At 43.3% G+C, this 18,835-nt stretch overlaps 1 long non-coding RNA gene across 2 annotated transcripts in view; it reads left to right on the plus strand.

Annotated features, from left to right (window-relative positions):
• The first annotated feature begins 10,066 nt into the window (after window positions 1-10,066).
• The window catches only part of LOC132338199 (uncharacterized), an 82,677-nt gene continuing 73,908 nt past the window's right edge, over window positions 10,067-18,835 (plus strand). For both annotated transcript variants that reach the window (XR_009489404.1, XR_009489405.1), the window contains exon 1: window positions 10,067-10,183. This is a non-coding gene — a long non-coding RNA (uncharacterized LOC132338199). The remainder of the gene's footprint in view (window positions 10,184-18,835) is intronic.

Genomic DNA, 18,835 nt, shown 5'->3' on the forward strand with positions numbered 1-18,835 from the left:
ATGCTTTTGAGGACACTGGCAGCTCAGCATGGAGGCTTTGAGCATGCTGTTTCATCCCAGGCACTTGGGGCATGCAGTGCACTCCTGGTTGCACAAATCTCTCACTACTATAGTTTTCTCAAAAATTCATTAAAAATGCAGAGAAAAAGCAATGCAGCAGTGAAACCCTCAGGGAGAGCAGCCCCTCGGGTTTGCACTGTGGGGTTAGACCCAGGTATGAGACAGTTTGGTGCAGGAGGACCGTCAGTGAGCAGGTAGGCTGAGGCACTCAGCAGTTTTGGGCTGCTTTGGACACAGCAGCCATCAGATTGTGCCAACATGCTTGTTTGTCCCATGGTCTGTTGCATTCCTGGCCAAAATACCCTTAGGCCCATCTTCTTCCTATAATCTTTGGGAAGTCTGCCTGGAGACAGAAAATGAGCTGGCTGTTTTGTTCTTCTTGCACAAATGCAGGCCAAAAATTGCTTTCTTGCATGAGCAAGCTCTGGAATGGAACTGGAGCAACATATCCAGGGGGCAACTGTTCCCTGCTTGCTGGGTTTCCAAAGGCAGCAGATTCCCACTTTCCACCACACTGGGCTAGATGGTGCATCTGAATGCACAAGAGGTCAAGATATATTTGCTTGCTAAATGAGTCAGGAAAGGAGAAAATTAATGGAAAAATAATTGCAGGGCTCAATAATGCATTGAATAAGTTAGGAGCAAAGCATGCAGAAACAAATACAAGTAAACAGAAGGACAAGGCTCAAGACATAGATATCCTGCTGAGGATCACAGCAGAATCAGCCTCTAGGGTGACTGGAAGTGGTGTGTGGAAATTTAAGTACTGCCCGTACTTCCTGAGCTCTTCACAAGATGGAATTCCACACAAGGAGGACCATGAGCATCCAAGCAGCCTTTTCCAGAGCCCAGCCTTTCTGCTGGAGGCTTAACAAAACGGACTCAAACAAATGAACAGACAGAATAATGCAGCACAAAATGCTGGCACCATCCTGACTGCTGCTGCACTCCCTTGCCATCCCCATGGAGGTGATGAGCATGATAGTCACACCAAGCATGCAGATCAGGGTTCTCTCCCTCCAAAGCCATGTTCCTGAGCACCCAACCCAAATCCAAGTGCTGCCCTGGTGAAACAGGGTCACTAGAAGGCAGCAGACCTTGTGGCCCTGCTGAGAAGGGAGGACCTGCAGAGTGAGGCCCTTCTGAGTCTTCACAAATTGATAAATTATGCAAAGTTTGATGATGAGGTTTTGCTTGTGTTGACGACCTTGGTGGGTCCTTCCCAGCCCTGACACTGTTGGAGTTTGTAAAGGGGGATCAGTGAGATAGAAAGAGATGAAGTACATTTGCTAATTTAAATGGTGTTGCTCTGGTGCAGTTGAGGGTCTGGCCTAATCCTTGCAATGAACAGAGCTATGCAAAAATCAAATTCTTTCCTTCGTGGTCTTTTTTTTATTCTCTGTTTCAGGCACTCCATATATAAAGGTATCTGTCTTCCTATGAAAGGAAGTGAAAAGATTAATTTATAAAGTCAAATATTCATGACTCCCAGAGAAGGGAGAGGAAGTCACCTGAAGATCATTTATTATGGGTAGGTAGCTGAGGTTCCTCTGGAGGAAGGTATAACCACAAATCTGTGACACAGAGGATTTTTGGCAAGGGATGAGTCATCTTCTGTCATGCCTGTCACACACCTGGAATTAAGATCATGGACAAGTGACAACCCTGTCACACAAAGGCTCATTTTCCATTGATTTCAGTGGCTGCTGTTACAAATGTTGGGGGTCAGATTATCCAGAGAAAATCCCAGAGCGTCCCTATAATGCCTGTGATAAGGTATTGTGATAAGGCAGGTGATTAAATGACCTCATGTCCTTCTGGGGAAACCCAGGCAACTTTGCAAAGTCAAAAGGACTTTGCTGATTGCCACTGGCCCAACAGCCAGCTTAAGAGTGCTGTACTGGGGGATTTTCCATTTGGCTTAAACTGGAAAAGTAAACTAATTACGTGAATGAATGTTTCTGGCTGCGACAATATCAACCTTTGGAATGCATGTGGCCAGTGAACTATTAAGTACAGTATATCTTTAGCATCCCAGGGGACAATAACTCACCTTGCATGGCAGCTAATCACTGCTGCCTCAGCTCTGCCCGCTCAGTCCCTTTGAGTGGAGTGCCACCCACTCATAATCAGGCCATTCATGCTCAGTCATGCATGCAACCCTCTCCAAACAGACACAGTGCTGCTAATCACCACCTCTGCTCTCACTTAGGCTGCCTTGTGGAGGATGATTCAACACCAAAGTGGATCTCAGCAGCACAAGGAGTCTCATACTCCCTCTCATTTAACGTGGCAGTCCCTGCTCTGATCATTCATCTGGGGCACAGTGGCCCTGCCCCTGTCCCTGCTGCTGGCTGTGGCAGGGCTGGCTGCTGTGCAGCTGTGTTATAGATGGATAATGAGATGATTGGCTCTCACAGTTAAGGGATGACTATTATGTGAATATTAAGAAAAGCTTTAGTGATGTATAGTTATGTTATTGTAGTTTAGATGTCCTCTGTTCTCCCCACAGTTCCCTTTTCCCCCCTGTTTTGTGACCATCAGACAGCCTGGGTTGTTTAGGACAGGTAAAAGAAGGGCTGCACCTGTGTCCCTTGTATGGGGCAGTGGGGAATGGAAAAGATTGGTGCTTAGGGGGTGAGGCATGGCAACACCTGATCTCCAATCCAGTCACAAGAAAGCAGTCTGCACTGGTAAACGGCAAAGAAGAGCTGACTGACAGACTTTGGGGAGGGCCAGGGCTGGCTGATGTCACCCCCAGGGGTATAAAAGACTGAGCATCCATCTTGAAGATGAATTGGCCATGTGGTATGCATGAGGGACAGTTCCCAGCACTGCAGCTTTTTCCTTAGTAATTCTTTGTTGTATTTTTGTTAAGGTTTAATAAACCCCTTTAAATTTTCCAAGTGAGCAGTTGTTTCTCACAGCTGCATAGGGCCAACCTGAGACCTGGAAAAATGCCAGGCACAGAGGGTGTGGGGTTTTGTAGGCATCGAAGTGTCTTGTGAAAGCAGATTGCACATGAAGAAAGAGATGGTTTTCAAAGATTGGCCTGGAATTCTGATTTTCATGGGTGACACTTTGGGATTGTCAGGCAGATTGGCCCTTAGGTCAGAGCTGGCCCTGCAGAGCCAGGGCTGATGCCTTGCAAAGTCACCTGTCTGCCTCCACACCCCGGATCTCCCAGCTTCAGGCTGCTGCATGGTATTCCCTCTACCAGTGCCTGAAACAGGCATGAGACTTGCAGGCAAAAGGAGACCAGGTCTCCTCCAACAGCATTTTACCAATATTGTTTGTGCCTTCTGGCTCAGGAGGGGGGAAGGATGCAGATATTGTCACCAGAGCTTTAAATAAAATTTCCTTAATTCATATATTCAGGAACCTCTCTTCTTCCCTCTCCACAGACCATAGCCTGAGACCTGTTTTTATTTTGAGGGTCAGGAGGCATTTACTTTACTTTGCATCTTTTATTTTATGCTGGAGTAAAGGGTTTTTTTGCAGGACTGGCCATCCTATCTCTGATAAGCAACAGTAGCCTAGCACCAAGGATCTGTTTCTGAGTCCTTGGACCTTGACAGTGTTACCTGCACTTGCCAAATCTTGTTGGTGACAAGGATAGTAATGTCCTGGAGGGGCTAGTGAAATATTTTGATTTATTCAAAGTTTCTCTTAGGTGTTTCTGTTTCAGTGGTCTTTATTTTCCTTGGGCATGTCTATACAGGGAAAATCAGGAAAGTTGATTTAAATTAACTGAAGGCAGGAGTTTAAAATGAATTAAGTAAATTGCATTAAACCTCTCGTTTCACAAGTAAAGTGGCCTTAATATGACTTAGCCTTGGAAGAGAAGTAAACCAAATCAAATCAAAGACACTTTAATTCTGACAGTTCCCACAAAGGGCTTTAATTAATGCAGTTTAACTAATCCACTTAAAAATTCAGATCAACTTTTCTGAGCAGATTCGTGTAAACAAGCTCTTACAACTGCTCTGCCTGAAATGATTTATCTTGGTTGGGTAATTTTCCCCCAGAAAGTAGATCCATGCAAGACTGACTCTGGTGGAAGTCCCTCTACGGGGGCTGGCACTTGGGTAACTCCATCAGCTGGAAAAGTTGGATGAATATAATTCCAGGGTAGCTTAGCTCCTTCTAATGCCTACAAGGTCCAAGCTACTGTGCTTCCATGCCATTACACACACAGGGAAATGAGGCTGCCTCAGCAGTTCAGGAGAGGGAAGGTGCCAGCACACAGCCCCAGATCCCCCTGGGTTATCACGGGTTCGGCTGCGCTGGTGTGATTTGCACTGTGCTCCTTGCACTGCAGCCAGGCAGGCTGCAGCCCTGCTGGGATTTCTTTTTGCTGCATGGAGACCAACATTAGCACAAAACTCATTTCCTTTCATGGCCCTTGGAATGGTAGAAATTAGGGCATGTAGTGATTTTGACTTTTCTTTTTCTTTCTTTTTTTTTTTTATTTTAGCATTTTTAAGCACGTCTTTTATTTGGCCAGGTTCAGTTCTGGCTGGGTCACAGCAAGAGGCATGACTTACAAACAACAAAAATCACAGATAGCATTGGCCAAGAGGAAAAAAAAAAAAAGCTGTTTCAGCCAAAACAGACATTTAATCAATTTGAAGTATATCTCATCAGTGTGCACATCAATCTGCCCCATTAAATACTGCATCCTTTAATTCCCTCCTCTAATTCCTTCTGCCTTTATGAACAATTCCCTTTGTAGCTGAAATGCCTGGTGAAGGTAGTGCAGCCTCTTTTTCAGCAGGAATATGGATGTTTGACTTTCTCAATTAGCTGAAAGTCCTTCAGCAGGGGGTTCCCTGAGGCACATAGCATTCCTTGGCTGGTGACCCTCATTCCCTGCGCTGCTTTTCCCTGGCAGGAACAGCAAAGCACAGACTTTCCACCAGGGTTTCTTCACTTTTCCCAAAACTTGCCAGTCTGACAGCTTGAAACATCATCTGCTTTTTTGGGGAGGGGAGTAATCTGGATATTCCAAAGTGCTGTTCTCACTGCACAGAGCCCCAGACCAGTCTGTGCTGTGCTCCCCCTTCTCTCATGACTCTCCTGGATTGTGTTTGATGGTGCCTGCATGCTGACAAGCTGCAATGCCTTGGTCTGGACCAGGGCAGAGACCCTGACTGCAGTTAGCAGAGCTTTCACTTTTCATCATATTTATTAGGCTGCATCTTTTTGAGAGCTCCTCCAAAATAACTCAGGCAACTGCAATGCTCCAGCAGCACTGTACACAAAATATTCACTGTGAAAAATGTGCCAGCACCACCTTCACTGGATCAAAAGTCGTGTCAGAGAAGATATCAAAGCATGAAAATCTGCTTGCATAAAAAAGCCAAAAGCCTGAAGCCATCCCGAGCACCTTCAAACGATGCAGGAGTCGCTCACAGAGCTGTGGATGGATCAAGGGGTAGCACAATTTCCAGCCAAACTCCTTCAGCTGCTGCTATCTTCTCCAGGAGCTTCTTTCAAACTGTGCAAACTTTAACTTTTCTTTAGGAAAAAGCCACTGCACAGTGTTGGAAATCCTGCTTGATTCTATGTCTCAGTGCCTGTCAGGTGTATGTTCCTTTATGTCAGCAAATCAGGAGTCATCCGTCCGTCTGAGTCAGAGATAAAATCTGTGAGGGAACTTTTTTCTGCACTGGTTTTCAGGTGTGGGAGCAGCTGGATCTGGGGAGGGGTAATGGGGACACAGGCCTCCAGCTTAACACTGTAGCTCAGGTGTCACCTGGGCAGGAGGACCCTGCAAGTCACTCAGAGGAGGACCCTGCAAGTCACTCAGTCTGACGGGGCTCTCATTTATTTGCAGAAACTCCTGCCACACAACAAATCCTGAAAAAACATGATTTTTTTCCCATTTTTTCCCTAGAGAATTCACAATCAAACAGATAAATTGCATTTCAGGCATCTTTATTAAACCTTCCCTTGGAACCAATTTGATTCACTTCATGTGACATGGCACTGAAGGCACGGGAGTCCAGCAGGGGGACAGCCTCTCTCACCCTTACTCCTGCAGGCTCTGCCCTTGTGGGATAGACCTAGAGGGCTGTGGATGCAGTGAGAACCAGTTTGCTACACAGTCCTGCACTTGATAACCACCCTGAAAAATAAGTCAATGAAACAGTTGTTTGTATTTTTGCAGTTGAATATTTGCATTCTGTCATTTTTCTTCCTTGGATATTAATGCAGGAGGATAATTTGTAGGAAAACCCAGGGGATCCTGATCACACAGGCACTCCAGATGCTTTCTGCACAGAGCACAGTGCCTGTGCAGAAGTCTTCCAGTAGCTGGAGCAAAAAGCATCTTCTGCTGCTCCATTATAAGGAAAACATCCTGTGTGTCCTCCTTGCACTATTTATCTGTTCCCAGTAGGACTGTGCAGTAGCAGCCCTGTGCAAACACAAAGACTGAGACAGGGGGCACAACTAACTTGTGCCACTTATGAGGGAGACAGCTGTCACCAGTCCTGCCCATCTGTTATTGCCACTAAATCTTCTTCCACCCACTAAGACATTTGAGTGTGTTCCACCCCAAGAAAATCCCAGTGCTTCCAGGTCTGGAGATTAAGAACAAAAAAGCTAAGTCTAATATTTCTACAAATTTGATTCTTCAGTGCTGCTGGAAGGCAGAAAAAGTATTCACCACTAATATTACAAATGAATAGTGTTGGTACATCATTTCTTGGGGATGTAGGTGCCTCCATCACTGTGCCATGCAAACTTTCAGTCCTTTCCTATTGTCCTCTGCCCCTCCACAAACCTTGACAGATGCTTCTTTCACTGTTGCAAAGGACACAGATGAAGTAGCTTATGTACTTCTGAAATGGGGACTCAGTGTGTTTTTTCACAGTTTATCTCGTAGCCTGAAGGGCTCTGTCTCTGCACTTGCTGTTGGCTTTCCTGCCTTTGGAATTGCTCTGATACCTTTTGTATCTCTCCACTCTTATCTATTTGTGCTGAGAGCTCCATTCTCTATTGTATCAGTTTATTCCCTCTGATTAAGTATTCATTATAGTCTAATTTCCTCTTATTACTCTAAATTGCCCATCTCTTTCTTCTATGTTTTCAACATATTTTATCTGCAGTATCACTCTACAACCATTCCTGTTATACCTGAGACTGTAAAAATTTCTTCAAATTTGTAAATTGGGGGTTTGCTTAGCTCTGCCACCATTTTGCAATAGGATAAAAAAAAAACAAAAAAACCCAAAGCTGACAGTCATAATATTATATTGGATAAATCTCATATAAAAGAATGTGGATTTTTGCATGTGTCAGTAATAGGAACAGGATGTCTGATAATCCCATTGCTGCTATCCTATCTCCTATCCAGCACTGCTAGTCAACAGGCAAAGACAAATTGTTGAGGAGAGTCACACTACTGGAAAGCCTAATTTTGAGTTTCAGACCCTGATATCTAAATTCTATTTGATATTATTTATGAGATCTTATTATATACCTTACAAATATACAAATTATGGCCAGTCATTAATGAAAACCAAAACTTTACTCAATCCATGAGTAGTTGGCTGAATGGTGATACCTGGATTTTGGGGCATTTAATAGTTATTATTTTTTCCATATGAATAAAGATGTTCCAGCAGTCCAATCTCAGACTGAGAACAGCAAAAAATAACTCTGTCATGAATAAAGAAAATATAGGCAGTTCCCAAACAGCCTTGAATTTGGGATTACTCATTGAAAATTTTTAATAAGTGTGACTGTATTCAGAAATTTTTATGTCTGAACATATGCTTTCACAATTCATGCATGAACATTTAATGTTTTTTTTAAAGAACTTAATAAAAACACTTTCAGTGACTAATTCTCCTAAAAAAACCCTCCTTATGGATATCTTTGTAGAGAAAAAAAAAATAATTGAAGAAAAATTTAGGAAGATAGGGGGAAGACATGTCTGCACAAGCAGAAATCATACTGTCTGGTTCCAGGGCATGAGTATTGGGGGGAAAAATCTTGACAGCATTTGTATTGATCTGATTAGGCAGTATATTTTTTGGGTCAACCTGTTATATTTTTTCAGTATTTTCAAAAGCTTCCATTTAGATTTAAATGGGTGTTTTGTTCAACCTGAAAGAGATCATTTTGTTTGGAAGCTTTTTTTTTTTTTTTTGTTGATTTTTAGAAAGAAAGAAACCTAAAGCTATAAAAGCAAGGAGGTAGAAACAGCCCAAACTTGAGATGATCTGAGACAGCTGCCTTCAGATCTCTGCTTGATCAGAGAAATTTAAAAACAGCTCCAAATGTGGATGATGGAGGAAATAATGTCAGTCAGTTCACTTTGGTGAATGCCTTCCTCAGTGGGTAATATTCCTCCTCCTGGTTGTCTCCCAGTGGTGCTGAAGTCAGGAGCTGAGATGCAGAGAGCTGCACTCCAGAGGAGCCCTCTGGGAATGGGAAAATGGGGATGCAGAGCTCTGTTCTGGCTGAGGTTGGGAGGTCAGCCAGAGGGAGGGAGAGCATCAGTGATCCCACAGCAACTTCCACTGATTTTTCATGGCCCATTGTGGGGAAAGGCAAAATACTTGTGAAAGCTGAAATAAAATATCACTGCTCCAGGTGAAACTAGCTCAGCTTTTGGCTTGCTCTGATTCACTGTATTCAATTCAAATTTCTAAATGTTTTTGCATCAAATTGAAACTGTCTCTGACAATGCACATCCACCTTCAAACTTGTCTTTTCTGCTCCTGATCCCTCTCCCTCCATGCTGAGGTTGTGTCTTGCTGTTTCCATGTTCTGTTTTGGCACTGTCCTATTGGTATTTTTTTCAGCAACCTCAAAAGAAAAAGGAGATAAAGATGGAGCCCTGTGGAGACACCCACCCTAATCCATGGCCAAGGCAGGGTACACATTCCCTGTGTGTAGCCCAGCCAAATGGCTGAGTTACCACTTCCTTGGGAGCCTCAAACAGACCCCATCCTCCCCTGCTGGGTGGGATAATCTGAACAAAAGGCTTGGATGCTGCTCAAGCAAGTGGGAGAGGATATTTCCTTCCAGTTCTCCAAGCTGTGGGCCAGGTGGGAGCCAGGAGCTTGAGCCTTGTGCTCCAACACACAAACAAACACTGTGGGCACACTGGAGCTCTGCAGCACACCTGGGGGTGGCAGCTGCTCCATGGGCAGCACCTGCTGTGCTGCAGAGAAGGGGGTGGGAGAGCCATACCAGCCACCTGGAAGGGCAGTGCCCTTCTCTCCTTGGTTCCAGACAAATATTGTCCCAATGTCCCTTGGTTCTGTCACTCTAAAGGAAGAGCCCCTGATCCTCCTGGTGGGTGATCGGCCGCTGCCCCTTCCCACCCCTGTCTGAAGAACGACAGGAGGGCTCACTCTGCACCTCAGATCTCTGCAGATCAGTGGAGTGGGTGTGAAATCCTGTGAGGAGTTTTTGTTTCCTTTCAGTTCCCTCAGATCTCTGGATAATGAAGGCAGCATTTACAAGCTGGTGGAATTAAGCAGCATTCAGTTTAATTAAGGAGTTGATTATTCAGGGAAGAAATCAATGTGCCATTCAGGCATGTGGTCCAAAGTGTGGTGTGGAAGAAGAAGGGCAAAGACCTACCTGCAGACAGCAAGGCAAGTATCCATGTACTTCTTTGGGCAGCCTGACATGCCCACAGCCAGGCAGAGCTTTCCCTGGCCTGCACAGACCTCTGGAGTGACTTTTACAGCACTGTTTGTCAACATTCAGGGGCTTCCTTTGGCCCCAAGTTAAGATTTACTATTCATATTACAATATCACTTAAATATCCTGCATTGGCTCAGCTGGGAGTCACCTGGGCCATAAAGATGATCCCAGAGTAAACTTAGTAAAGTAAACTGAAAAGGTTAGGCTGAGTTTATCTCTTTCTTGTGTACATTAAGGAAACGAGGCTCTGCTATTTACCATCTTCCAGCTGAGCACTTGTGACCTTGGAGGCATATCAGGTTGACAAGAACAGGAAATTCCATTTCCTGCTTGAGTCCAAATGGCAAGCAAATCCCCAAAAGCTTATTGCCAAACATATATAGATTTTTTTCCATATTTATGGATGCCCAGGTCTCTTTTCCTGGTGACTGAGTGTGTGAAAATGCCTTAGGTAAGTTCCTTCTCTTTCCTGCACCTTACTTCCCCAGAAGGTAAATTGCTGATAGTGGTGGAATTTGTAGAATGATTAATCAGCTACAGACAAATGGAAATATTAAGTATGAAAATCTCAGGTCTGAGCTTTTGGGGAGGCAGAGGCTCAGCCTCTTTGTGGAAAACATCTGTATGATGGGATCCTAAGGCAGGACTAAATACTGGGGTATTTGAAATGAAGGTACTTGTTCCCAGACTTCACCTCTCCTTTTTCCTTTCAGGATTTTACTGTTTTTCTCAACATTGTGAGTTCTCTTTTTTTCTCTTCAAGCTCCTGTGTCTTTTGATTTTCTTTGATGGCTTTATATGAGCTTTCAGTTTTCTGACAATCTGTTGTATTTATCGTCAGAGGTCAGTTTTTAGTCCCTGGCACATGCTTAAATTTTTGAAGATTTAAAGCTTATGAGAGCAGCCCAGATACCACTGGTAGAAATACTCAAATTCCCGAGTAAGGCATAAATTTAAGAGCCCTGTTGAATAGATTTAAATCTGGTATAATGCTACAGAAGTAGGACAAGTTGTCTGGATTTATACCAGGTGTTTGGAAGCAGAATCAGGACTTAGTCTTAATTTATTTCATTAGAAGCACCTCTAACACCTTAATAGATAGGTGCTCTGTTGTATAAATGCAGTTAAGGAGGATTATTTGAGACTTCCTCTGCACTGTATTTTTGGAGGTTTTCTGTCAGATATTGCAGTTGTAGTAGGAGTTGCAGAAAGCACTGTGTCCCCATGGTACATTACATGCAGCACTTCCCAGTGGCAGTAAATGTTCTGACTTAATCAAAAAGATCACATTTCTTTCTATTACTACCTGCCCAGAGAAGCTGGAATAACTTTTGGCCAAGGAATACATTAGTTCAAATCTTAGATTTCAAAATGAAATTACACTCAAGTCTTGCAGATATGATTCATATGTCCCCCATTACTTCCAATCTCTTCCTTTTTCTCCTTCTCACTTGAATTTGTGTGAGAACTGCAGTGCTGTGGTAGTGCTGGCAGGGGTCAGGGGCTCAGCAGGGGCAGGCACAGCATCCAGGCATCCCTTTTCCCCACCCATCCCTCTTCCCATCAGAGATGGTTCAGCTCAACCATTCCTGGGCATTGTCTGCTCAGCCAGAGCCACTCTTGCGCTGCCTGCAAATCATCCTCAGGCAGGCACAGCTTTAGATTTAAATCACAATGCTCTGCCCTTTGCAAGGCTCCTGGAGGGAGTTCTGGGAGCATTTCAGGCTCTCCCCAGCCCAGTGGCTGCAGGAGGATCTTTTGTCACTTTTGCATCTCCCTGCTGGGATGTGTGAGTGTCCCAGTCTGGAGAAGTGGGATAACACTGGTACCACCCTCTGCACACACCTGTCCTGAAGATTTATGAAGTGATATTTTCAAGGAGTAAAGCATTATTTAGGCCAGGTGCAGTGATCTATTGTTAACAAATGGGATAAACTTTGGGTAGTTTAATATTTAAAGCACAGTCTTTGGAATTGGGACATCTGTGGCCTTTTCTGTCTCTGCTAATGGCTTCCTGCCTATCCCTGGACAAGACACATCCCATCCCTGCCACTCCTCTCAGATTTCATATAATGTATCTGTTTATCTGTGAACTCTTGTGGTGAACAGTGCTCTGATAGGGGCTGGTGGAAAGGCAGGTAAAGCAGCTTCTGGGTGCTCATGAGATCCCCAGGATCCACTTTGGATGGAAGATTTTATCCTAGTCTGAATCTAGGGATGGAAAATTGCTCTTCCACCAGCCACCTTCAGTTTTATGTCTTTAAACTTTCTTGTTATTATTTGTTTCCAATATTACATCCACTGTGTGACTTGAGTGCCAGGGATTTAGAGTGTCACTGAGTCATGGCTCTAGGAAACACCCGACCAAAGGCAGTGGGAGCTGTATGAATGCAATAGGCAGAGACAGAGAAGATGTCTGGGAGTTGATAATTTGTGCATCCTTTCTGCTTTTAAACTCTGATTTGATGCTTAGAAAACAAACATACATTCCTGTAGCTTCATCAATAAACCTCTTCACTTTTTAAGAGAAACCTGATGTTCACCTTTCTTCCTGTTTGGTGCATTTCCCTTTATTTCAGAGCTCAAGCATACATATAAATATAGCAAAGTTTCTGACCCTTTTGTATCATAGCAAAATATTCATGGAACAAAATTACTGCAGATTTACCCCAGAATGGTTTATCCAGGAGAGTGGTGTACCTGGGTCCAGTCAAACTGAGCAGTAGGCCAAACTCCAGCTATGAGAGTTTACTGTCTGACTCCTCCTGGTTTATACAATTCCTGGTTGTAGATCTTGAGATCTGTCACATCTTTAGTGGAACATCCTACTTGTCCATATGAAATGTCTTCTTCCAGTTATTTACTCATGGAAGCATTTCCATTGTCCTGAAGGTACATCTTAGTCTGGTGTGCACTTATTTGGCTGTGATCCAGTGGTACAATCAGCCCAGGCATCTTTTATAAATTATGCCCAATATACTCCCATGCATTCTTTGAAGGACCACAACACAGAGTACACCATGTCCCTGGATTCTTGGTACCAGCTACTGACTCAACTGCAATGTGCATATTTTGTGATGGAGGACCTTTTTTCTGCAGTACTTAATGTTCGGTGAGAGTTAATCAAGAAACATGAGTAATTGGCATTAACATCCCCTTCTGAGCAAGAGAACAGCTTTGATAGCATCTACACTCATTAGACATTTCGTTCCAAACACTGTTCATTCCAGTCAGCACTCTTCATCTTGGCTTCTACTTTGTAAATACAGCACAGATTCTGCTGGGCACAGAAGCAGGCCTTGAGCAAACACTCTGTGGTTACACAGAAGGAAGAAGCTTTAACTGTCAAAAAGAAACAAGTGGAGCACAACAGTAACTTTAAAAAAATTTCTAAGCAGTGTGCAACACAACAGAAAGACCTTCAATGACAGGACACAGGATTTATTTACTGGCTGCCTACCTGAAATGAGTGGGATTGGTTTTGCTCACATTCTGGAGTGAATCACTGGAAAAGCTCAAGCTTCCTTTTGGGAGGCCTGATGAAAGCTTGTTGGGCTGCACCTATGGAACCAAAACAATGATGTGCAGCTAAGGGGCATCAGCCATGGCAGGAGTGAGATGGCAGGGAGGCAAACAGGTCTCCATGCTTTGCACTTGTCTGCTTGTGTAAAAATCCTGAACAGAAAACGAACTGTGCCAGCAGGTCTGCACCACACACCTTGTCCTCCTACCACTGAAATCAGTACAGGTGAGAGACATTTGATCACTTTACAGTCTCTGTTTGCTTTTAAAATGCACCTTAAATACAGAAATGGTTAATAGGCATTCATGAATAAGATTTCCTCTGTCCACTATGGAAGTGAAGAACACACTGTTATGGTTACAATGCCAGGGGGTAGAGCTTTGGTGTTGAATATTCTATACCATACATACATTCATCCATGATGGGGGATGTGATTTCAGGAGGAAAGACCAGGGGCTGGAACTGGGAAGGGGACCATCCTGCCTGGCTCTCTAAGGGAAGAAGGTATTGGGGGCAGCCAAGTTTAATTTTCCTGGTGGTTGTCAAAACCAGCAAAACAGGGTAATGCTGATTTTCAGGTAGCTTATAAAATAACAATGTTGTGTTACTGTGGTACCTAAAATGGCCCTAAGGCAGAAGTTAGGAAATGTGTTCTGTGTCAATTCACCCCTACACTCGCTGATTAAATTTGCCCCCAAATCAAGTAGTACAAAGTCTCACATTGTTTAATAAGTTATTTTGACTAATAGGTTTTACTTTGTTTTATTTTTTAACCATTACTCTGAAAATGTGGAGCAGCAGGGGCCCTGAATTTTGTATTTGTCAGTAGAAACAGTCTGGGTATCTTGTTCTGCTGTTCTGTGATACTTTACACTTTGACAGCTTTAAGGCACTACTGAGGGAACGTGCCACCTATTATTTCAAGTAATGCTAACTAAGCTTGTGTTGAGTGAAGCACAAAAACATCAATTTCTTTACATCAGTGTTTGAGAATAATGTGCCTATGCAAGGAGTCTTGCATCCCAGTTGCCTGCTGTGACCATCTGACCTGAATTTTTACTCAGTGCTGCATCCTGCAGAGTGATCTGCAGTAGCCAAATCATTTCAGAGAGCTTTAGGCCCATGGTTTTCTAGGGGTGGAATAGCCAAAAGCCAGAAAATCTTAGCAACCACTTCTCATTTAAGGAACTGCCATTTGAAATCTGCCACCCTAGATATTGTCTAACAATATCATAGAAGACAAGCCTGTTTAGGCTCTTCATCTGGCACATAGCACTGAACCCCATGAAACTTGGCTTTGCTTGGTTCTGGCCAAATCTATTTGCCCTGAGCTGAACACAGAATTTGTCAGGATGAAGAATATGGTAGTTGAGTGCCCTGGGACAACAGTTTCTCAGTCACCTTTTCCTAGACAGAACATTTTTGTTCTTACCAGCCTTACATTCTTCATGCTTGTATACCAGGAAGAAGGCTTGGGTAAAATCAGTCCATCTTTCTCCCTGTCTGGGCTCAAGGCTGATCTGGGAGACTGGTTCAGCATGAGAGCCCTTCCCCCTGCTACTCACAGGTGGACATGCTGCCAAATCTCACCTCTGACTCTTATTTGCTGCCCTCAAGTCATGCCATCTCATGCCACCTCAGGTGCCTGAGGCGTTTGTGGGATAACACTTGCAGTACAGACCCTCTTGATGCTGTTTTCCTGTTGCCCAGTAGAAACACTGAAGGAATTACAGCCCACTGGACAGATACTTATAGGTGCTGATGGCCACAGTCCCTTTCCTTTGACCTGTTCCAAACATCACTTCTCTTCTTAAAAAGTAGTCAAAGCCCAGCATTGTTACTCCTGTTGCTGCCACTTCCTACTAGCAGCAACAAAACATGGATTGGTTCACCCAATCAACTTCCATTTCTCATCTCCTCTTTCCTTCGTTTTCTCTCCTGCTCCTGTGCTTTGTTTTCTTTCTTCTTGGAGATTCAGGAGGGTCTTATGCTGCAGTAACAACTGACTCTCAGGAGCACTCCAAGAGTGTAGCTCTGATTCTTGCAGGACATGGAGGGAGAAGTCTCTCAGGGGATAGAAAGTGAGGGAGTTGAGCAAAAGCAGGAGGATGATACAGCACGATGGACCAGAAGAAAGAATGAGCTCAAGGAAAGAGTGTGAGGGCAGAAAAAAGGGTAAATGACAGAGATAAGAGCATAAATATGGGCAGGAAGAAACAGCACAAGGCCTTAAAGACAGAATTAGCAATATGGAAAGGAGTTAAGGACTGTCAGTAAGTAGATTCACAATCTGAGTAGGAATGGATCAGAAGTTTTAGCTGAAGCCCTGTGAATGTTAAAGGAGAGGAGGAAAACAGGCAGCAGAGAGTTTGTAGCAATCCAGCTAGCCAGAAGGGACCTTGACTCAGCTCTTCAGACCTCAGAAGCTCACTGGAACAAGGTGGGATGGTCATGGGAACAGGCTTTCTTGGAAAATTCTTGAGGCTTTCTGGATGGAAACAGCATAGAAAAACCTTTGCACAGCAGATTTACATCACCACTGGCTTTGCTGTTAGCTGGAAATGCAAGGCAAAGTGAAAATAAGTATTTCTTTTCTTCCAGCTATCCTCAATCATTGAAATATTGAGTGAGTCTGTGAGTTTGGTTTAATCAATGCTGCTCTGGCCAAACCTGTCACTTATAGACAAAAATGAAAGTATGCTGAAGAGAAAACAAGGCCAGGAAAAAAACCCAAAAACACTATTGACAATGACCTTTGAGCAAAAGTGGATTTTGTTTCTGTTATACTTGTATCTCTTAAACATCCTTGCATCAATTCCCAGCAACAGAGTTCACAGTAAAGTGTTTGAATAAATGACTTGGTTTGTCAGAAGTTCAGAGCACTTACTTCCCATGAATGAAGTGGGAACACCAAGTATCAAGTTTCTTCCAAAACAAATTAGTTGTGACACTTTTTCTGATCCCATGTCTTTGACATGTCTCCTGTGACATCTTGGACTTTTTGGTTTCCTGGTAGAGAAACTGTCAGTGACCACAAGCTGGGTGTGTTCCAAGGGTTTTATCACATGATCTGGGAAAAAATGGCCTAAAACCATGCAGAATTTTCTTTTTTGTGTGTGCTGAGGGCAATAACCTTAAGAAAAAAGAAATCCTCTGTTTATGCATGGAGCTTATTCTAAGCAGAAAAAGCAGTGAAGGATATCTGGTGTAGCTGAAACTAACTACAGTGCATCTTTCTGAGATTAAACAGTGGCTCATACTAAAAAAAGATAGTCTTAAATATTTTGTGAAACCAAACTATCTGCTGATGCTTTCCCTGAGGGTCATGGTGGATATTGAACTCTGGCCATGTGGCTCTGACAAAGCCAGCATAGGCTTTTTAATTTTTTTTTTTTTTTTAATGTTGAATAGTACCATTTTGGTTGAAAAAACCAAATTTGAGAGATGGAGAAATACTGCTTACCAGCACAATAACCTTGTGTGGCAACAGACTCATGATAAATACTCCATAGATCTAGAAGTTCAGTCTGATACATGGTCTGGACCAAAGGGTTGTCTTGCAGGGTGATGATTTATTGTATTGCCCAGCCAACTGGAGTGGCATTAAAATGAATTATACCAGGCTCCTGGTTTGGAAATGGTCTAGGCCATTATGTTTTAAGTACAGATTTCTTAAAGGGCAGAAAGAACCTTGGAGAGAGAGATTGAATTGGAAACAAATTGTATTCGTGACATTCTGCCCTCTCTCCTCTCCTCTCCTTGCCATTTTTGGCAATTAGGGCATTATTTCTTCTTTCCTGTCAAGGACTGGTAGGCTTTGAAAAAGGCTTTTCAGTCATTTGCCTTGTTGTGATTTGCAGAAGAGGAATAAAAGAGTTGTTTATTCTTCCATGCCTGCACAGCTATGTCTGTGGTACACATCCTTTCCTCGTTTTCTGATGAGGTTTCATAAAGTCAACATAAGAGATGCACCAGTGGGTTGCCCGGGCTAAATCCTTGATAATTTACAACTCTTCCACGATGCCACAAACCCTGATGTGCTGTATTGTTCTCCCAGGCTCTAGGTTCACACATTTCTGTTTATTCATAATAATTACATTTCTGCATGTTCTGGTTCTTCCAGCTAACTCGTGTGTGAGAAGGTCTCCGAGTTGTTGAATTCATTCTCAGGTTACTAGGGAAAGTAATTTTCTCTTATTTTCTCTTATTTTCTTTTAATCTATGCTAATTTTAACTACCCTACTGATTATCTTGTGCACTGTCAATTATGTAGCTACCCCAGCTCCCATATTTCTGCTGCAACTAGAAAAGTTTTCAGCACCACCATAAACATTCAGGGTGCATTCTCTGGTAATAGCTCATACTTTCATGAGATCAGATAGGATGACACCCAGAAAGACAGTCTGATTTTGGCTTATCCAAGATATCTAGTTAAGACAAGGCAATTTTGATCCCCTGCAGCCTATCTAGCCCTGCAAACCCTGGTCATTCAGACACAGAGCACACACAGAGGTCTGAGTGTCACTGTGTGGGTTCAGCAATCCACATCATTGTGTGGTTGCCATCAGCCTCCTCATCTCCCCCTCACCTTCATTTGGGAACTGAGCACTTACAAGCATTCACTTTGCATTTTGATCTCTCTGGCCTCCAGTAAAGTGTGCAACTCAGTCTGATACCCAGATAGATCATGTGCTAGTCAAAGGTGAGTCTCCCTCAACCTTGGATGTGCAAAATTGCTTATTGAGTCTAAAGGTGGAGGAGACTCACATCTGTTTCCCCTGATTCATATACAGCTGGCTTTGGATGCCCCAATCAGATATCCAGGAAGAATTCTCAGGTCACCATAGCTATGATTTTGCATGAAGTCCTTAAAACTGCATTCCTAGTTTTTACTGTGATGCTTTAGTCACCTGCAAGAAATTCGATTTTATACGATGGTTGCTTGGTTGCTTATTTTGACAGATGCCAAAAATGTTGGTACAAGTACCCTTTTCTGATAGCTCATATTGCAGTCTGCACCATTGGATCTGGCTCTCACATGGTCTCTGTAAACTTTCCAGTGTGCAATCCCTATGAAGAGATGATCAATTTGTGTAATTTAATAATTACAAATAAAACCATACTTCAGATTTTTCCAGTGTCATGAGCAGCTGCTGAGGGATCTACAAGCATAGAGTATCTGTCCATGCCCTCCCAAGGCTCTCTTGGAACTGCTCAGTGATGTTAAGCACTGAGACAGCAGGGATTTTTTGGGAACAGTCCAGCTTGCTCTGGTATTAGGAACCATTTAACAAATGGTGATAACTAATTTAATTGAGATCAGATGCTGGTGCCATTTGTGAAGATGATGCCGTATGGACAAAACCCACTGTTCTTTGGCTCTGAAGCATCTTTCTCTGATTTTTGGAGTGCCATGAGATGCAAGCACAAGCACACTGACAGCAGTACACAGTAAATGGTTCGAGTATTTGGATATTTGTCATTCAACCAAGGTATTTCATCTACTCAATTGTCAGATGCCATCAAGACCAGCAGTTTTATATTTCTTGAAAGGATTCATTCCTCAAATGACTGTCTCAA

Source organism: Haemorhous mexicanus, chromosome 1 (genome assembly GCF_027477595.1).
Source record: "Haemorhous mexicanus isolate bHaeMex1 chromosome 1, bHaeMex1.pri, whole genome shotgun sequence".
Lineage (NCBI taxonomy): Eukaryota > Metazoa > Chordata > Aves > Passeriformes > Fringillidae > Haemorhous > Haemorhous mexicanus.